The sequence below is a fragment of the Leucoraja erinacea genome, chromosome 1, assembly GCF_028641065.1.
Source record: "Leucoraja erinacea ecotype New England chromosome 1, Leri_hhj_1, whole genome shotgun sequence".
Taxonomy (NCBI): domain Eukaryota; kingdom Metazoa; phylum Chordata; class Chondrichthyes; order Rajiformes; family Rajidae; genus Leucoraja; species Leucoraja erinaceus.
The window spans coordinates 52,045,128-52,063,737 of record NC_073377.1 but is presented as its reverse complement, the minus strand read 5'-3'; the positions used below and the strand labels follow the sequence as shown (position 1 = coordinate 52,063,737).

Sequence of the window (18,610 nt, the reverse complement as noted above, 5' to 3'; positions counted from 1 at the left end):
AATGTCTTTAATTTTGCCAAATCCGTTCATCTTGTCTGACCCACAATGGATTTAAAATAACAGTTAGGCTGAACATTGGTTTGACATCAATGTGGAAGCATGCAAGCAATTTAGTAGATTAAAATCCAGAGGCTTGGACTTGAGGAATTAGTTCAATCCTTTGTGTGGCAAAGATTTTAATGCAAATGATTTATATCAATTTAGAATTAAAAGATTGTATCGATAATCAAAGAGGAAACTGCTGGAAAGTTGTGAAGCCACGCTCTCCTCCAGGATAAGTAATCTTCTACAATATGAGCAAAGTAGCTTCCAGACTAAAAATGCGGAGAAGATGCAAGAGATTGCCGATGATAGAATTTTGAGCAAATAAACAAACTGCTGGAGAAACTCGCTGGTTCGGCAGCATCCATGGAGGGAGTGGATAGAGAATATTTTCGGTCTGGGACCCTTCTTCAAAACTGGAGCTAGTAGAAAGAGGTGAGGTGAAGGGTTGGGGAAAGAGGTGGGAATTAATAGGTGGATCCTGGTAATGTGGGATTGATTGGCAATTTAGTTATCAAGCTGGGGATAGAAAGGCGCAGATACTGAAAGGCTTAAGGTGACAAGTCGACAAGACAGAAGGCTGCAGCTGGTGGAATTTGACAAGAAAGGATGGTGAGGAGTAACAAAGGGAGGAAACATGTAAAGATGGGAATGGGGAAGTGGGAGTCAGGATTAGAGGACCTGTAGTTGCGGGTTGAAGTAGGAGGTGGAGGATAGGAAAGGAACGGGGGGGGTGGGGGTGGGGGGGGGGGGGGGGGGGGGGGGGGGGGGGGGGGGGGGGGTGGGTGGGAGGGGGGGGGGGGGGGGGGAGGGGAGGGGGCAGGAAGAAACAAACATGTGCACGATAGGATTGGGATAGATCAGAAGGAAAGAGAAGGGGATAGGGTGTTTCTTGAAATTGGAGAATTCAGTATTCATCCATTGGGTTATAGGCTACCCAAAATGAAATGCTGTTCTTCCATTTTGCGTGTGGCCTCGTAATGGCAGTGGAGGGGGCTGAGGATACAGAGGTGGGCATGAGAAGGGGAAATAAATTAAAGAGGCTTGCATCCAACTTCTCCAATAGCCTTGATGGTCAGAGCACAAGTATTTGGTGGAGCAGTCGCCTAGTCTATGGTCGGTCTGACTGATGTAGATGAGGCCACATTGAGAGCACTGAATGCAATAGACAATGTCGGAGGAGATGCATGTATTTAGGTCCCTGAAACGCTATGTTGAACACTCTTTATTCTAAACGCACCCTGGCACCACTCCTCAACTCGTTCTCCACGACATCAACGGCTGCATTGGTGCTGCCTCAATCTTATCAACTTCCCCACCAACTTCCACCATGTCCTCAAATTCACTTTTTTGGTCTCTTTCTTGATTACTCTGTCTCCATCTCAAGAGACAGACTATCCGCACACATCTGGTACAAACACATTGACACCAAGGGCTACCTAGACTATACCTTTTGCACCCTCTCTCTTGCAAGGACACTATTCCTTTCTCATAATTTCTTCCTCTCCGTCGAAGCTACTCTTAAGATAAGACTTTCATAGAAACATAGAAACATAGAAACATAGAAATTAGGTGCAGGAGTAGGCCATTCGGCCCTTCGAGCCTGCACCGCCATTCAATATGATCATGGCTGATCATCCAACTCAGTATCCCGTACCTGCCTTCTCTCCATACCCTCTGATCCCCTTAGCCACAAGGACCACATCTAACTCCCTCTTAAATATAGCCAATGAACTGGCCTCAACTACCCTCTGTGGCAGAGAGTTCCAGAGATTCATCACTCTCTGTGTGAAAAAAGTTCTTCTCATCTCAGTTTTAAAGGATTTCCCCCTTATCCTTAAGCTGTGACCCCTTGTCCTGGACTTCCCCAACATCGGGAACAATCTTCCTGCATCTAGCCTGTCCAACCCCTTAAGAATTTTGTAAGTTTCTATAAGATCCCCTCTCAATCTCCTAAATTCTAGAGAGTATAAACCAAGTCTATCCAGTCTTTCTTCATAAGACAGTCCTGACATCCCAGGAATCAGTCTGGTGAACCTTCTCTGCACTCCCTCTATGGCAATAATGTCCTTCCTCAGATTTGGAGACCAAAACTGTACGCAATACTCCAGATGTGGTCTCACCAAGACCCTGTACAACTGCAGTAGAACCTCCCTGCTCCTATACTCAAATCCTTTTGCTATGAAAGCCAACATACCATTCGCTTTCTTTACTGCCTGCTGCACCTGCATGCCTACTTTCAATGACTTTCCACTCTAGGACAATCTTGGTTCATTTTCTTTGGTAAACATGGTCCCCCTGCTGCAGTGAATGGAGACCTCCCTCGTGTCTCCTCTGTTCCTGCAGTTCTGCTGTATGACACTGACTTCCTCTATGATCCTCTTTCCCATCTGCGCACAATCCTCCCTCTGGCTCGACATTTCTCCTTCCTTATCAGATTCCCCCTTTTGCAGCCTTTTGTCTTCTCCACTTGTCAACTGTAGGCTGTGTGATCATCTCCATCCTTCTCTCCCCCACCTGACTCATCTGCCAACCTCTCCTTATCAGGATAGACATAAAATCCACCTATATCTTACCAGGTCTTGTCGCACCCCTTCCCCTCACCTCTTTCTGTCAGCTCTCTCCCTTCTATTCCAGTTTTGAAGAAGGGTTCTTCTGACCCAAAACATTGTCTGTTCATTTCCCTCCGCTGAGACTGCCTGATCCGTTGAGTTGCTCCAGCAAAATGTAGAGGCCAGGATGAATAATGCAGAGAACCAAGTCCAAAGCCCAACATGACAGCTGCAGAATTTAAATTCAGTTTAAAAAATAATTAGTCAGTATTAATGATGACAACCACAGGATTGTCACGCTTTTGATCCACTGATGTGCTTCATGTGGGGAAATCTGCTCAATACAGAGCTCCAGATTCATGGGTGGATTTGACACTCAACTGCAGTTAGTGATGCACAATAAATGTACATTTCTAACAAGATGCACATCTGGTGAATGAATTAAAAACAGTGTCCTTCATAACCTCCTGTCTTGTATTCCTTTATTTATAATTTGCTGGATCGCTTATACTATTTTGTGTCACTAGGCATGTTTTCTCCCATTTCAAGAAGCATTTGCTCCTTAATGCTTCCAACATACCTACTGCTAGAACCACAAAACATTGGATAGGTAATACGAACATGGTTTCCACAATATTCTCCATGTCTACTGGCAGGATAAGTATCTGATACCCGTATCCTCTCCCATAGACCCTGATGACACACAAATGTTCCTAAGGGCAGGCCCTGTTGCTCACATGTCCATCACCTCATACTTAATACTTTATTCTGACGCTCTTTCCAGCAAGAGGACAGGTGATTCTAGGATTCAAGGATTTTCTCAAATCCTCCTTGGAATAAATGTAATATCTTCAATGATTGATGGGTATCCCTCGTCCTTGACCACCCCAAATAGATAAGGGAGTGATAGGGATGAGAACCTTGGCAGCACAAGAGGCAAGTTGGCAGAGCTGATGTCTTATCGAGACCCGGGTTCGATCCTGACCTCGCATGCTGTTTGTGTGGAGTTTTCATGTTCTCCCTGTAATCGTATTGGTTTCCTCCCTGTGTTTTGGCATCTGGCAAAGATGTGCAAGTTTGTAGAGTAAATTGGCCACTGTAAATTGTCCCCATTGTAGGGCATGTATGTGAAAGTGGGATAACACAGAACTAATGTGAACGGGTATTTGATGGTCTGTGTAGACCATCTTGTAAACTCGCAAATTAGGTCCCCGCAGTGGGTCAGGCCCTTTAGAGTCAGAGTCTGTGTAGACTCTGTGGGCCGAAGGGCCTGTTTCCATGCCTTATCTCTAAACTAAATTAAACTAAAAGAGACTTAAGGGCCTATCCAACTGCGGGGACCTAATTTGCGAGTTTAGGAGAGTTTGCACTCGACTGAAACTCGCAGCATGGTTGACACATGGTCCTAGGAGGTCTATGTAACTCTCCTTCATGCTCGAGAGAAGTTCCCGCATACTCGAGGCCTCAGTTTGTTCAAGGAATATTTTTTAGCATGCTGAAAATTGTCCGCGAGCAATAATTGGTCGATGTGGAAAAAAAAATCAATATTTTTTTTAAACCCTCGTAGGTTTAGTCGAAGTAGGTCGTAGTAGATCGGCATGTTATTCGTAGGCAATCAAAGATAATCGAAAGTAGTCGAGGGTAATCAAAGGTAGTCGAAGGTAGTCGTAGATAGTGTTAGTCGAAGGAAATCGAAGGAGGTCGTCTTCACTCTCCACTATTCGGTGTCCAATTTTCCTGAAGCTAGTCGAAGCTAGTCTTCAACATAGTCGAAGGAGGTCTTCTACATAGTTGAAGGAGGATTTCTACATACTCGTAGGATGTTCTCTACATAGTCAAGGAAGGTCGCAGGAGGTGTTCTACTTCGGCGATACAACACTTTTAAACTCTCCTAAACTCTTGTAAACTCGCAAATTAGGTCCCCGCAGTGGGTCAGGCTCTTTAGAGTCAGTCATAGAGTGATAGAGTGTGGAAACAGGCCCTTCGGCCCAACTTGCCCACCCCGACCAACATGTCCCAGCTACACTAGTCCCACCTGCCAGCGCTTGATCCATATCCCTCCAATCGTTGGGATAGCCCCAGGCTCAACTACCTAATCTGGCAGCTTGTTCCGTACACCCACCACGCTTTGTGTGAAAAAGTTACCCCTCAGATTCCTATTAAATCTTTTTTCCTTCACGTTGAACCTATGTCATCTGGTCCTAGACTCCCCTACTCTGGGCAAGAGACACTGTGCATCTACCCAATTTATTCATCTCATGATTTTGTACACCTCTATACACTTTGTAGTCATTCACTGGGAGCACACAGTTCCAACATACACTGCATTCAGGAAGTATCCAGACCCCTTCACTTTTTCCACATTTTGTTGCAGCCTTATTCTAAAATGGATTAAATTTGTTTTGATTTTATCATCAATCTACCCACAATACTCCATAATAAAAAAGCAAAAACAGGTGTAAAATCTTTTGCAAAATTAATTAAAAAGAAACAACTGAAATATAACATTTACATGTAAAGATCTCTCTGTACTTTGCTCCGTTCATCTTTCCCTTGATCCTGACTAGTCTCCCAGTTCATGCTGCTGAAACACATCACCACAGCATGATGCTACCACCACCATGCTTCACCGCAGGTATGGTATTAGCCAGGTGATGAGCGATGCCTGGTTTCCTCCAGACGTGACATAGAAACATAGAAACATAGAAATTAGGTGCAGGAGTAGGCCATTCGGCCCTTCGAGCCTGCACCGCCATTCAATATGATCATGGCTGATCATCCAACTCAGTATCCTGTACCTGCCTTCTCTCCATACCCCCTGATCCCCTTAGCCACAAGGGCCACATCTAACTCCCTCTTAAATATAGCCAATGAACTGGCCTCAACTACCCTCTGTGGCAGAGAGTTCCAGAGATTCACCACTCTCTTGGCATTCAAGCCAAAGAGTTCAATCTTGGTTTCATCAGACCAGAGAATCTTGTTTCTCATGCCTTTTTACGAACTCCAAGTGGGCTGTCATGTGCCTTTTACTGAGGAGTGGCTTCCGTCTGGCCACTCTAACATAAAGGCCTGTTTGGTGGAGTGCTGCCGATATAGTTGTCCTTCTGGAAGGTTCTCCCATCTCCACAGAGAACCTCTGGAGCTCTGTCAGTGACCATAAGGTTCTTGGTCACTTCCCTGACCAAGGTGCTTCTCCCCCGATTGCTCTGTTTGGCCGGGCAGCCAGTTCTATGGAGACCTGGTAGTTTCAAAGTTCTTCCATTTAAGAATGCCAGAGGCCACTGTGCTCTTCGGGACCTGCAATGCCGCAGAAACTGTTTTATACCCTTCCCCGGATCTGTGTCTCGACACAATCCTGTCTTGGATGTTTACGGACAATTCCTACATCTTCATGGCTTGCACTGTCAATTGTGGGACCTTATGCACTATCAACTGTGGGACCTTATATAGACAGGTGTGTGCCTTTCCAAATCATGTCCAACCAATTTAATTTACCACTGGTGGACCCCCAACAATTTGTAGAAACATCTCAAGGATAATCAATGGAAACAGGATGAATCGAAGCTCAATTTTGAGTGTCATAGCAAAGGGTCTGAATACTTATGATATGATATTTCAGTTATTTATTTTGAATTACTTTGCAAAATATTCTGAACACCTCTTTTCGCTTCTTCATTCTGAGGTTTTGTGAGTAAATTGATGAAAAAAATTGAATTTATTCCATTTTAAAATAAGGCTGTAACGTAACAAAATGTGGAAAAGTGAAGGGGTCTGAATACTTTCTGAATGCACTGTAAATGACAAAAGATGTCACCACGTTCCAAACTAATTTCTTAACTGATGTTTGTCTGTCCCTCTGTTGCAGACACTGTGAGTTCCTCATGGGCCACATTATTCACTTCACAACCAGAGAATTGTTGAGGGCACAAATCATGTTCAGTGCTGAGGGACTACTGAAAAAGAAAAAGTAGCAGGATCATTTGATTAGTTTTAATTGCCCCAGTAAAACGTTAGCATTGATACAATGAACATAATGGCCTTACTATGTAATGTACATTGTTTGGTTTTGAGATTAAATGTAAATGACTGGCACCTACTGCATTTCCTAATTGACAAATATTGGAGAAATATGCAAGTTGTGTGAGTTACGTATTCCTTTCTCGACTGCTTAATGTGAAACCCCATTTGAGGTAAAGATCCTACTTGGATTGGTTTGGAAACAGAGTGCAACAAGAAACTGAGCAAAGACATGATACAAATGATGGAGAGCACCATATTAGTAGATGATATGATGTGAATATTGATTTAACGAGTCACTGGTCATCTGAGATAAGTACAGTACACAGCAACAGTTGGAGCTTTAATATGAAGAGTAACTGCTATGCAACACACCTGAGTGTAGGATGAATAGCTGTGATATTTGTCACGCTTATTAATGAATATCTAAGGAAAGGTTTTCAAATGTATGTTCTTTTTATTAATGATAAGGTTCAGCGTTGAAAAGACCTACAAACAGGGAGCATGGGTTGTACTTTAGTTTACTTTAGAGATACAGCAAGAAAACAGGACCTTCAGCCCACGCCGACCAGCCAACCCATACAGTAACACTATCCTACACAAACTAGGGACAATTTACAATTTTATCACAAGCCAATACACCTACAAACCTGTACGTCTTTGGAGTGTGGGAGGAAACAGTAGGATCCAGAGCAAACCCACGCAGGTCACGGGGAGAAGGTACACACTCCATACAGACAGCACCTGTAGTCAGGTTCGACCCCACGTCACTGGAGCTGTGAGGCAGCAACGTTACCGCTGCGCCACCGTGCCGGCCACAATTGTAGCCAACAGTATTATCTGTACAGAACCCAATATCGACTGCAAGAATCTGCTTTTGAAATCAATGTCGAGTGAAATCTTTTGTGTAACTATCTATTTGGATTGTTTTAATTTAAGTCTATTCATATTATTTTTACACACTTGAGGACTTCAACAATACTTCAGCATCATTTCGATATCTTGCTCAGGGACTATGGTTGCAAACTGTGAACCAGATGACATAGGCTGTTAACATAGGAAATACAGCCGATTACAAAGGGTGGAGTCAAATTCCCGATGATAGGAAGTGATTATAGACAGTGGAAGCAGTGAATGTTACATGGAATGAAAATAATGCCCCTGTCCCACTTAGGAAACCTGAACGGAAACCTCTGGAGAATTTGCGCTCCACCCAAGGTTTCTGTGCGGTTCCCGGAGGTTCCCGGAGGTTTTAGGCAGTCTCCCTACCTGCTTCCACTACCTGCAACCTCCGGCAACCACCTGCAACCTCCGGGAACCGCACGGAAACCTTGGGTGGGGCGCAAAGTCTCCAGAGGTTTCCGTTCAGGTTTCCTAAGTGGGGCAGGGGCTGATGATTAAAAAATTTGAAAACGATAGTTGAGGTGAAATTTCAACTGGCAATCGAGCATTAAAATCTAATGCGGCCTATTGTACCACACAATATTATTTTAAGTAGAAACAAGAAACTGCAGATGCTGATTTACAAATCAAGACCCAAAATGCTGGAGTAACTCAATGGATCATGGATACTGTAGATGACCTTTCAGGTCACGACCCTTCATCGGATTCTACATTTGGGATGGGACCCTTCTTTAGACTTTTTTTAATATACTTATTTCTTGACGGTTGAGGTACCATACACCTCCTAAAAATATGTTAACGAGACTATGGTGTTAAATAAATAAATTTAATAGCTTGTGGCAGGACAAATGTAGTTACTGAGAGCAATTGTAAAAGTGTGCAAGTGAGGCTTGATAAAACGTACATTTTAGCAGAAGCTCTCTTTGCTTATCAAACATGCATAATAAAACCGTTCAAATCCCAAATGCCAACTATACTCAGCATCATCTAAAAACATTTCTTGGATGAGGAGTCTAATGGTTCAGTAGATTGTTTAAGAAGGAACTTTCATACTCCTTTCCTCTCCTCTCCTCCTTTCCCCTCCTTCTGAAGAACGGTTTCGACCCGAAACATTGCCTATTTCCTTCGCTCCATAGATGCTGCCTCACCTGCTGAGTTTCTCCAGCATTTTTGTCTCCCTAATGGTTCAGTAGAAGTGCTTCTGGTTTCGCATGTTTAATGTTGAGATAGAATAGGTTTCTCTCAGCTTCTGAACATAAGGCAGCATATTCCACCTGATTTACTCTATAATAGTTTAGAAACATTTAAAAGATAACATTGTTAATAGCTAAATAAAGCATGGAATGGTAATCTTTCCTGTTACATTGAAAGTTACTTTTTTTTTAAATTTTGAATTTATTTCAGCTTATTCTTGTGTCCATTGAATAGTAAAAATGGAAGCTGTAGGCTTCCATTAAACTCTGAACCAGACTATTCTCCAAACTATGCTTCACTGGACATTTCATTGTCAGTCTATCTGAAAACACGTACTCAAATTCTGTGCATGTAGTACATGCTAGGATCATACATTCATGAAAAATGTTATGTTTAATGGTGTACTTCATGACTGAATATACTCTGGATACTCACTCCAAAATAAAGCCCGTGTACAAGTAAAGTTTGTATTAGAGAACCAGAATTTTTGTGGTAGTTTCAATGTTTAGAGGATTAGAGCAGGGGACGGCAACCTTGTGCTGCATAGGGGCCGGGATGCATGTCTGTGAGCGTATGGCGGGCCACATCCATCACATGTACACATGGGTCCCGCCCCAGGTGTCAGGCATGAAATCATGCGTTCACAGAAGGTAGTCAAAAATGCTGAGGAAACTCAGTGGGTGTGGCAGCGTCATGCAATCCTTGCATGTCTCACCCGCTGAGTTTCTCCAGCATTTTTGTCTACTTTAGATTTTTCCAGCATTTGCAGTTCTTTCTTAAATGTGTTCACAGAAGGTGTGTGGCCGTGCTGGCGGATGTGGTTCAGCCAGAGCTCGGCCACGCTTGGGGGGGGGGGGGCGCTCGGCGAGCCGGATGATTTTGGGTTACGGGCCGCATTCGGCCCATGGGCTGTAGGTTGCCAACCCCTGGATTAGAGAGTTGAGTAGTTCATCTTCTATACGACATTTTCTTAATAGGCTTAAAATTCTATCTAATACCCACAGTATATCCCCTATTGTTTCTCAGCAACTTATGTAACCAGTACAGAAGAAATGTTGGCTTTTAATCTTTCAGATGGTGCTGTGCTTTGAATTTATCTCTTTGGACACATTAATTTTATCATTATTGCCTTCTAAATGGATGTGGAGTTTAGCAACTTCAGATAATCTGCAATACTTACCCTTTCTGGTTCTTTACTTATCGTGTGACCAAAACTTTTTTCCGTCACCCATTCCTTCTCTCCAGAGATGCTGTTTTTGTGTCTTTTGTGTGTCAAAACCAGCATCTGCAGTTCCTTCTTATCCTTTTTCCCTTTTCCCTTTTACTCCCACAGCCCCTTTACATTCATTTTTTTGGCATCTTAAAACTTTGTTGTCTCCAACTTTTTCCAATTCAAATAAGTTAATGACGTGAAAGGTTAACTCGTTTTCTGTCCAGCTTATGCTATCTGTTGTTTACATATTTACAGCTTCCCTCTTTTCTTTACACATTTCCTTTATTCCTCCAGATAGGGGTACTGCATTTAGTTTAATGAAGTACAGTTGTCCAAGGGATGGGACAGGTACAAGTGTGTCTGAGCAATTAAAGTTAATATTATATTACTTACTCTCTACTTTGGTCACACTCTTGACTATAATCATCTCGATAGCAACTTGTTTAGTATCATTAGTGATTAGCCTGCAAAAGGGTAATTGAATGATATATCCATTGTACTGTGGTTCGTCTAGATGGACTCTAATAATCAAATCAATCACATTGTATTTTTGAGGAGGAATGAAAGAGCTGAGTTAACAATTTGGTTTCGGCTGTGATTTTTCCATCACGTCATGCTGCAGGATCTTGATTAGAAACTATAGCAGTACCCAGATAGTTAGCACTTCAATGAACAGCACCTTCAGCTGATAAGTGGGAATGGAAAGATTGGATTTTGGTCCAACTGATTTTCTTAATCAAAGAAACATAAATCATTAATATTTTTTTTCACATCAATGAAACAGCAGAAATTTGATGCAAAATACTGTGCATTATGGAATGCAGAGGTATCATGAATACATTGTTAATTGTCTGTTTAAAGGACAAATTCTTTGTGAATTCTCACTGTTATAGTTAACATTCTCACTGAAGCTTTGTCTTGTTCAATCAAGTACTTCACAAATGTTGGTAGCTGATAGAAGTCAGTCACTTTAGTAAGGAAGGCAAACGCGATGCTAGCATTTATTTCAAGAGGGTTAGAATACAAAACAGGGATGTAACGCTGAGGCTCTATAAGGCGCTCGTCAGGCTCCATTTGGCGTAGTGTGAGCAATTTTGGCCACCATATCTGAGGAAGGATGTGCTGGCTCTGGAGTGGGTCCAGAGGAGGTTTACAAGAATGATCTCAGGAATGAGTGGGTTAACATATGATGAGCGTTTGACATCACTGGGCCTGTACCTCGCTGGGGTTTGGAAGAGTGAGGGGGGGACCCTCATTGAAACTTACCAAACAGTGAAAGGCTTGGATAGAATGGATGTGGAGAGGATGTTTCCGTTAGTGGGAGAATCTAGGACCAGAGGTCATAGCCTCAACATTAAAGGACGTGCCTTTAGGATGGAGATAAGGAGGAATTTTTTTTAGTCAAATGCTGGTGAATCTGTGGAATTCTTTGCCGCGGAAGGCTGTGAAAGCCATGTCAATGGATATTTTTAAGGCAGAGATAGATTCTTGATCAGTACGGGTATCAGGAGTTATGGGGAGAAGGCAGGAGAGTGGGGTTAGGAGAAAGAGGTAGATCAGCCGAGATTGAATGGCGGAGTAGACTTGAGGGGCCAAATGACCTAATTCTGCACCTAACACTTATGTCCTTTTTTAGTAGGTGTACAATTATACTTACATGTTGAACATAGAGGAGCATTTTGCAACAGATGTTTAAAATTATAATAATTAATCTCTAAAACATACTTCTAGTAATAAATATCTGAAAATATATAGTCACTTTAAAAAATATATTTCTATTTAGATACATGGTATGATTTCAGAAACTGATTCAATATTCAATGACAAAAATAAATTTTAATAATGATTTCTTTTTTTATAGGTAAGTACAGCAAGCTCTTATCTTATTGGCATGAACTCCAGGGACATGGATTATACCAAGGTACAATTGTAATATTTGTATTAGTATTGGCCTTGCTCTTATCTCTAGTTAATAAAAGACTTTCTGATTAGGTCATCCATTGTAACTTTCTGCAGTCAATATTGAATAGAATCAAGCCTTCAGCTGAACCAGTGAAACAGACACACCACCGAGAAATTCATTCGTGATCTTTCGCATGAAGAAATATTATAAATTAAAATTGTATTTTCTATTGCATTTCAACTCTATTGACTACAATGGAATTGAAGGTCAGAACTGATATAGAATGTGCATCCATGAGTATGTAACATGTTTGACAGTACCCATCGGGGATGCATTTCCAGGCAATCAAATATTTTATTACTTAATTATCTAAACTGAAATGGTTGGCACATTGGTCTTTATTAATCAGGGTAAGGAGTCTAGAAGTTGTGATGTTATGTTACAATTATACAAGATGTTGGTGAGGCTGCCTTTGGAGAATTGTGTTTAGTTTTGGTCAGGAAGGATGTTGTTAAGCTGGAAAGAGTGCATCTTTTCATAAGTGCCACTGTTTATCAAATGTTGCAAAGCTACGCCATATCCCCTCCTCCATTTTTGATGAAGTATATGGAATTGTGTACCTCACGCTGATAGTTAATGAATTATTAAGACAGGATCATCCTTGTCATATAGAATCGCCTTCCAAAACTCAAACAAGCTTTACCATTAGGTCAGAAGAAGAGAGTTGGTCTCTCTGGGTCTCTGCAACTTTGGTTTGGGATGCAAGGTTAAGGATTAAGTGACTCGTTCAAGGTGTCTGAGGTTTAAACATCAGAACATCCCAATGGCTGGGCTCAACATCATGAATTTGACATGTTTAAATTCTCCGATACTAAAATAAAATTTAAAATAAAAGTGAACATATCAAAGGATAGAAAAAGGTATTTAGACATGCATAAAACATTTAAAAATTATTTTAAAATTTGTTAAATCCATTTTAAATAAAATATTTCCCACCTTCTTCCTTATTTGCAAGCCAGGTCTGACCAGCTACATCATTGCAAAGGCAGTTTCCCAACATAACATTGAGATACCTGCATTAAATTCTGCAATGGGCTTCATATAAGGTTCATCTGTGGGGTGAAGTGGCAGACAAAGCATCACTAAGCTGTCAATATAACAGACTTTCACATTAAACACCAGCACATGTGTGTAATGTTCTAAATTAAATTCATGTTTGGTGACTGAAAGTGTTGTTTTGGCAAAGCAATGTCAAAATGATGTTGACATTGATAATGTTGGAAAACCGACTGATGGTAAATATGGTGAGGGTGAATGGTTTATATTGACGACATTACATTGGAACTTTGCACATTATTTTGATGTAGTTCAGCCTCTATCACATTTCCTATTTGTGTCAGTAACCATAGTTAACAAAGTGAGTCAACGCATAAATAATCCTGCACACGGTTTTAGTCAAATTGAGGCACTATTCCTAATGTTTGTGTCAAAAACTCTTACTTGATTTTCACCTGGAAGGGCCGATTGGCCTACTCTTGCACCTATTTTGTATTGTCTATTATCTATTGTCGATTGGGATCTTGATAGTTTGGATTAAGAACAGCTTTACCCATAGAAGGCAGAGTTAATGATGAAAGGGTGTTATTCTGGCAGCAGGTCTGCAACCAGTATTGTTCTGCTGGAATCTATGCTGGGATCCCTGTTGGTGATACATATAAATGACCTAGATGAAAATGTAGATGGGTTGATTCATAATTTTACAAATGACACTAATAATTATTGAGGTGCAGACAGTGAAGAAGACTATCAAAGGTCAAGGGATACAGCGAGATATAGATCAGTAACGGACCAGGGCAGAGAAGGGGCAGATGGACTTTAAGGTGCTAAGGCAAGTGTTTAAGGCAAGACTTTAAGGCAAGTGTTAAGTGTTCCACTTTGGGAGGTCAAATGAAAGTGTAGTTAGTGGCATGTTTTGATGATAATTCTTCCATTAGAAAAATGCAAAATATTTTATCAGCTTTCCTGCAATTGCTGAAGATACTTACAATTATCATTGACTGAACAAATTCTGCAGTGCAGTTTCTGTATTTTTCTCCAAAATAATTGAACATAAATGTGGGGTATTCCGCTTAATTTGTCAGTGTTCACTGGGTTTGAAGGAGGTGGTGTTGGGTCTCTTGTAAAGCACTGAGGTGGATACATCCCTGGAACCTAGTAGGATCTATCCCAGGTTATAGAGAGAGGCATGAGAGGAGGTTGCAGAAGCCTCACTGAAGATTGTTATGTCCTCTCTAGTCCCAGGCAAGGTCCACAAGGACTGTAGAGTAGCCAAAGTTGATTCTTTGATTAAGAAGGGAACTAGAGCTAGTCCAGCAAGCTTCATATCAGGGGCATGGAAGCCTTTGGAGAGAATTCTTCGAGATATTATTTACTTGCCTTTGGTTGAGAATAGTCAGAATGGCTTTATTTGGAGCAAGCCAAGTCTTACGACCTTGATTACGTTTTTAAAGGAGGAAATTGGTGAGAGTAGGGCAGTTGATATTGTCCACATGAATTTTAGTAAGGCATTTAATAAAGTCCCCCATGGTAGGCTGATTTAGAACATTAAGATACAACAGTAAGCATGCAGGTACAGCAGACAGTGAAGAAAACGAATGGCATGTTGGCCTTTATAACAAGAGGAGTTGAATATATGAGCAAAGAGTTCCTTCTGCAGTTGTACAGGGCCCTGGTGAGACCACACCTGGAGTATTGTGTGCAGTTTTGGTCTCCAAATTTAAGGAAGGACATTGAGGGAGTGCAGTGTAGGTTTACCAGGTTAATTCCCAGGATGGTTGGACTGTCATATGTTGATAGAATGGAGCGGTATAGAATACCGGTATAGGGCGATAGAATGGGCTTGTATACTCTGGAATTTAGAAGGATGAGAGGGAATCTTATTGAAACATATAAGATTATTCAGGGTTTGGGCACACTAGAGGCAGGAAACATGTGCCTGATGTTGGGGGAGTCAAGAACCAGGGGCCACAGTTTAAGAATAAGGGGTAGGCCAATTAGAACAGAGATGAGGAAAAACGTTTTCACACAGAGTTGTGAGTCTGTGGAATTGGAGACAAGTTCGTAGATTATAAAGTATAACTTTTCATCTAATCCTGAGTTCAAGCTTCAGTTGGGTTTTCGTGCCGGGTCAATCTATCCCTTCAAATAGTTAATGAATGGAGCCCATATTTTAACAAAAAGATCTTGTTTGTCCAATTAGACAAGTCTAATTCTTTCTAGATGTAGGGTCTCCGACATTTCCACAATCCACATTTTAATTGTGCGGGTTATAGGGCCTTTCCAAAATTTCCCTGGATACACACGCTCAGCCAGCACCTGAAGCCTGTCGAGAAGTACCCGTGCGAAGACCTTGCCCACAGTACTCAGCAGCGAGATTCCTCTGTAATTATTACAGTTGCTGCGGTCCCCCTTCTTCTTTACGATGGTCGCATTACGCATCTGGCGGTGTGTGTTTTCACAGCTGTTCCCAAACCAAGCTGTGATGCATCCTGATAAAATGCTTTCTATGGTACACACCGAATCAGCCAGTAGTCATTTGCGCACTTCCTGGAGGTATGCTATGCAGCGTTCCATAATGTCCTGAGAGCAGATATCGTCTGCTCACATGGATTGCTCTTGTAAGAAAGTAGGGCAGTGCGCTTGCCTTCGATGACTGGCAACATCTCCTGTAGACTGGCCCTAAACCAGTCCTAGATTGATCTCATAGCCTTGACAAAAGTGGAGACGGCAGCTTCATAGATCGTGTCTGTGTAAGAATGCTATCTTGCAGTGGTGTTCTGTTCTAGGAAATGACACAGAGACTCCACATGGGCACTCACAAACTCTTCATTACATTTGCTGTCAGCAGTGTTGGCAGTGTTGATGTGAGGATGACCCTTAGGTTTAGCTTGGTGCAGCTTGCGTAGCTAGATGCATGAGACAATAAGGTATCATTCATAAATCATTCAATCATTCATCCATTCATTCATTCATTCATCAACATTATTGATACATAAAAGGATCTTGGGGCCCAACACCAAAATTCCCTGAAAGTTGCAACACAAATAGATAGAGTGGTCAAGATGGTGTACACTGTGCTTGCATTTATCTCTAAGAGTGAAGACGTCATGTTGCAGCTTTATAAGACTTTGGCTTGGCTGCATTTGGATTCTTGTGTTCAGTTCTGGTTACAAGGATGTGGACGCTTTGGAGATGGTGCAGAAGAGGCTTGCCAGAATGCTACCTGGATTAGAGACAGAAGGAGAGGTTGAATAAACTTCAATTAGTGTTAGAAGTTGAAGGGAAACCTGATAGAAATATGCAACGTTATAAGAGAAAGACAGAGGACATTAGTTTAACCGCATCATTTACAGCAGAGACATTGTGGCCAAATGGCCTGTTCCTGTACTGTTCTATATTCTACCGTACGATTTCATGATTTTCCTGATTGATTTAGAGCCACTCTGGAAATTTGGCCACGCATTTTTTGTGATGACATTTCTTACATTTAATTCAATATTTATATGAATTAAATCTCATATCCTCTATGAGAAACTACTTATACCTTTCAAAGCTTTAAGTACTTTCTGGATTCTGGATCACAATTACAACTGACCTATCTATTTTTTTCAAGGGGTATGCATAAGCTACAAATGGTTTAATTCAGTCCTTCTGCCTTCCATATAACCAGTAGCATTTAGTAGAATCTTCAAATCCCTGTATGCTGTAACGTTCCATAATTGATCTCCATTCATAGACTGTTCTTTTGTTCTCCTTCCAAAGTGACCAATCTCGCATTATTTGCCACCCTATTTCCCAGTCCTCTCCTCTCAATCTGCCTTCCCACCGGTTTTAATACTATACAAATTTGGTTGCCCTACATGACAAAGGCATTAATGAACATGTTAACAATTGCAATCTCAACCATGATCCCTGTGGCTCTTCACCAGTCACTGATCTCATTCTGAAAATGCTGCCCTTATCACTACTCACAGCTTCCCTGCAGTTAGCCAATCCATGTCAATATTTAAGGATAAGAGGGAAGTATTTTAGGACCGAGATGAGAAAATCATTTTTTACACAGAGAGTGGTGAATCTGTGGAATTCTCTGCCACAGAAGATAGTTGAGGCCAGTTCATTGGCTAGATTTAAGAGGGAGTTAGATGTGGCCCTTGTGGCTAAAGGGATCAGAGGGTATGGAGAGAAGGCAGGTATGGGATATTGATTTGGATGATCAGCCATGATCATATTGAATAACGGTGCAGGCTCGAAGGGCCGAATGGCCTACTCCTGCACCTATTTTCTATGTTTCTATGTTTACTTTCAACGTCACGGGCTCTGGTGAATGAACCTACCTTTGTGACATCCTTGTCAAATGCCTTCTGGAAGCCGAAATCCATCTGTTGGTTCCCATCTTTCCAATCTGGTTGAGCCACCTTCAGAAACCTCTAATAGATTCCTCAGGTGCGATTTCCCTTTTCTGAAGGCATGCTAACACTGCTTAATCATGATTTTCCAAATATGCTGTGATTAATTTTGCAACATTTATCAAACAATAAATGTTAGACAAACCAATCGTTTTGAATCGGGGTGTCACATGGAGACTTTTCCAATCATCTAGTAGTTCACCTGAATCTGAGGATTTTGGAAGTGTACAATCAATACCTGCTCTATCTCTGTTTAAGTATTTTAGTTTTAGAGAAACAGCGTGGAAACAGGCCCTTCAGCCCACCGAGTCCACGCCAACCAGTGATCACCCATAGACTAGTTCTATCCAACATACTCGGGACAAATATACAGAAGCCAAATAACCTACAAACTTGCGTGTGTTTGGAATGTGGGAGGAAACCGGAGCACCCGGAGAAAACCCACGCAGTCACAGGGAGAATGTACAAACTCCATACAGACAACACCCATACTCAGGATCGAAGCTGGGTCTCTGGTGCTTTTGTCCCAGTAGTTTGCCGAATACCAACTCAAAATTGATGGTATTTAATTCCTTCACAGGATTATTCAATATTAATGCCACCATGAAGATTGATACAAATACTTGTTTAACTCCTCTGCCATTTTTCCGTTCCTCAGATCTATTTCACCAACCTCATTCTCTACTAGCCATAGTTCACTAGTCAGATGTCCATCTCTCTATTTATATACATATAAGAACATTTGTTTTGATGTTCCTCGCTAATTTGCCCTCAGGCTTTATTTTCACTAATTATCATAATTATTTTTTTCCCATAATCTTGGAAGTAACATGTTGGCAAGAATAGAGGATTAGTTAACAGGTAAGAAGTTGCATGTAGAGAATAGGGTGGCATTTCTGCCCTCCCTTGCTGGATCCTGAATTTATCCCATTTTCAGCTACACCATTTTCAGATCTGTGTGTTTTCTTTTTTAACCTAATACCCACCTTAACCCCATGGTTAGTCATAGTTGGTTTATCAGTCCCTCAGAATCTGAGGACGACAGATAGCACAATGGGCTAAGAGTTCGGCTGGCGACCGGAAGGTAGCCGGTTCAAATCCCGCTTGGAGTGCATACTGTCGTTGTGTCCTTGGGCAAGACACTTCACCCACCTTTGCCTGTAATGGAATGTTACGGCGGCAGGCGCGGGCACACCGCGACGCCCTGTGTCTCCCTTTCAAGGGAGATGCTAAAAATGCATTTCGTTGTCTCTGTACTGTACACTGACAATGACAATAAATTGAATCATTTCATTTCATTTCATTTCCTTCTTATTGGGAT

General features: G+C 41.6%; 1 protein-coding gene across 6 annotated transcripts in view; it reads left to right on the top strand.

The window, feature by feature from the left end:
• Nucleotides 1-18,610, top strand: part of pde4d (phosphodiesterase 4D, cAMP-specific) — a 679,382-nt gene that overhangs the window by 342,643 nt on the left and 318,129 nt on the right. Inside the window, exon 2 of one of the 6 annotated variants that reach the window (XM_055634738.1) lies at nucleotides 11,783-11,842. The exons of the other annotated variants lie outside the window; for them this stretch is intronic. The gene's annotated coding sequence lies outside the window, so the exon portion shown is untranslated. The remainder of the gene's footprint in view (nucleotides 1-11,782; nucleotides 11,843-18,610) is intronic. 6 annotated transcript variants of the gene reach the window in all.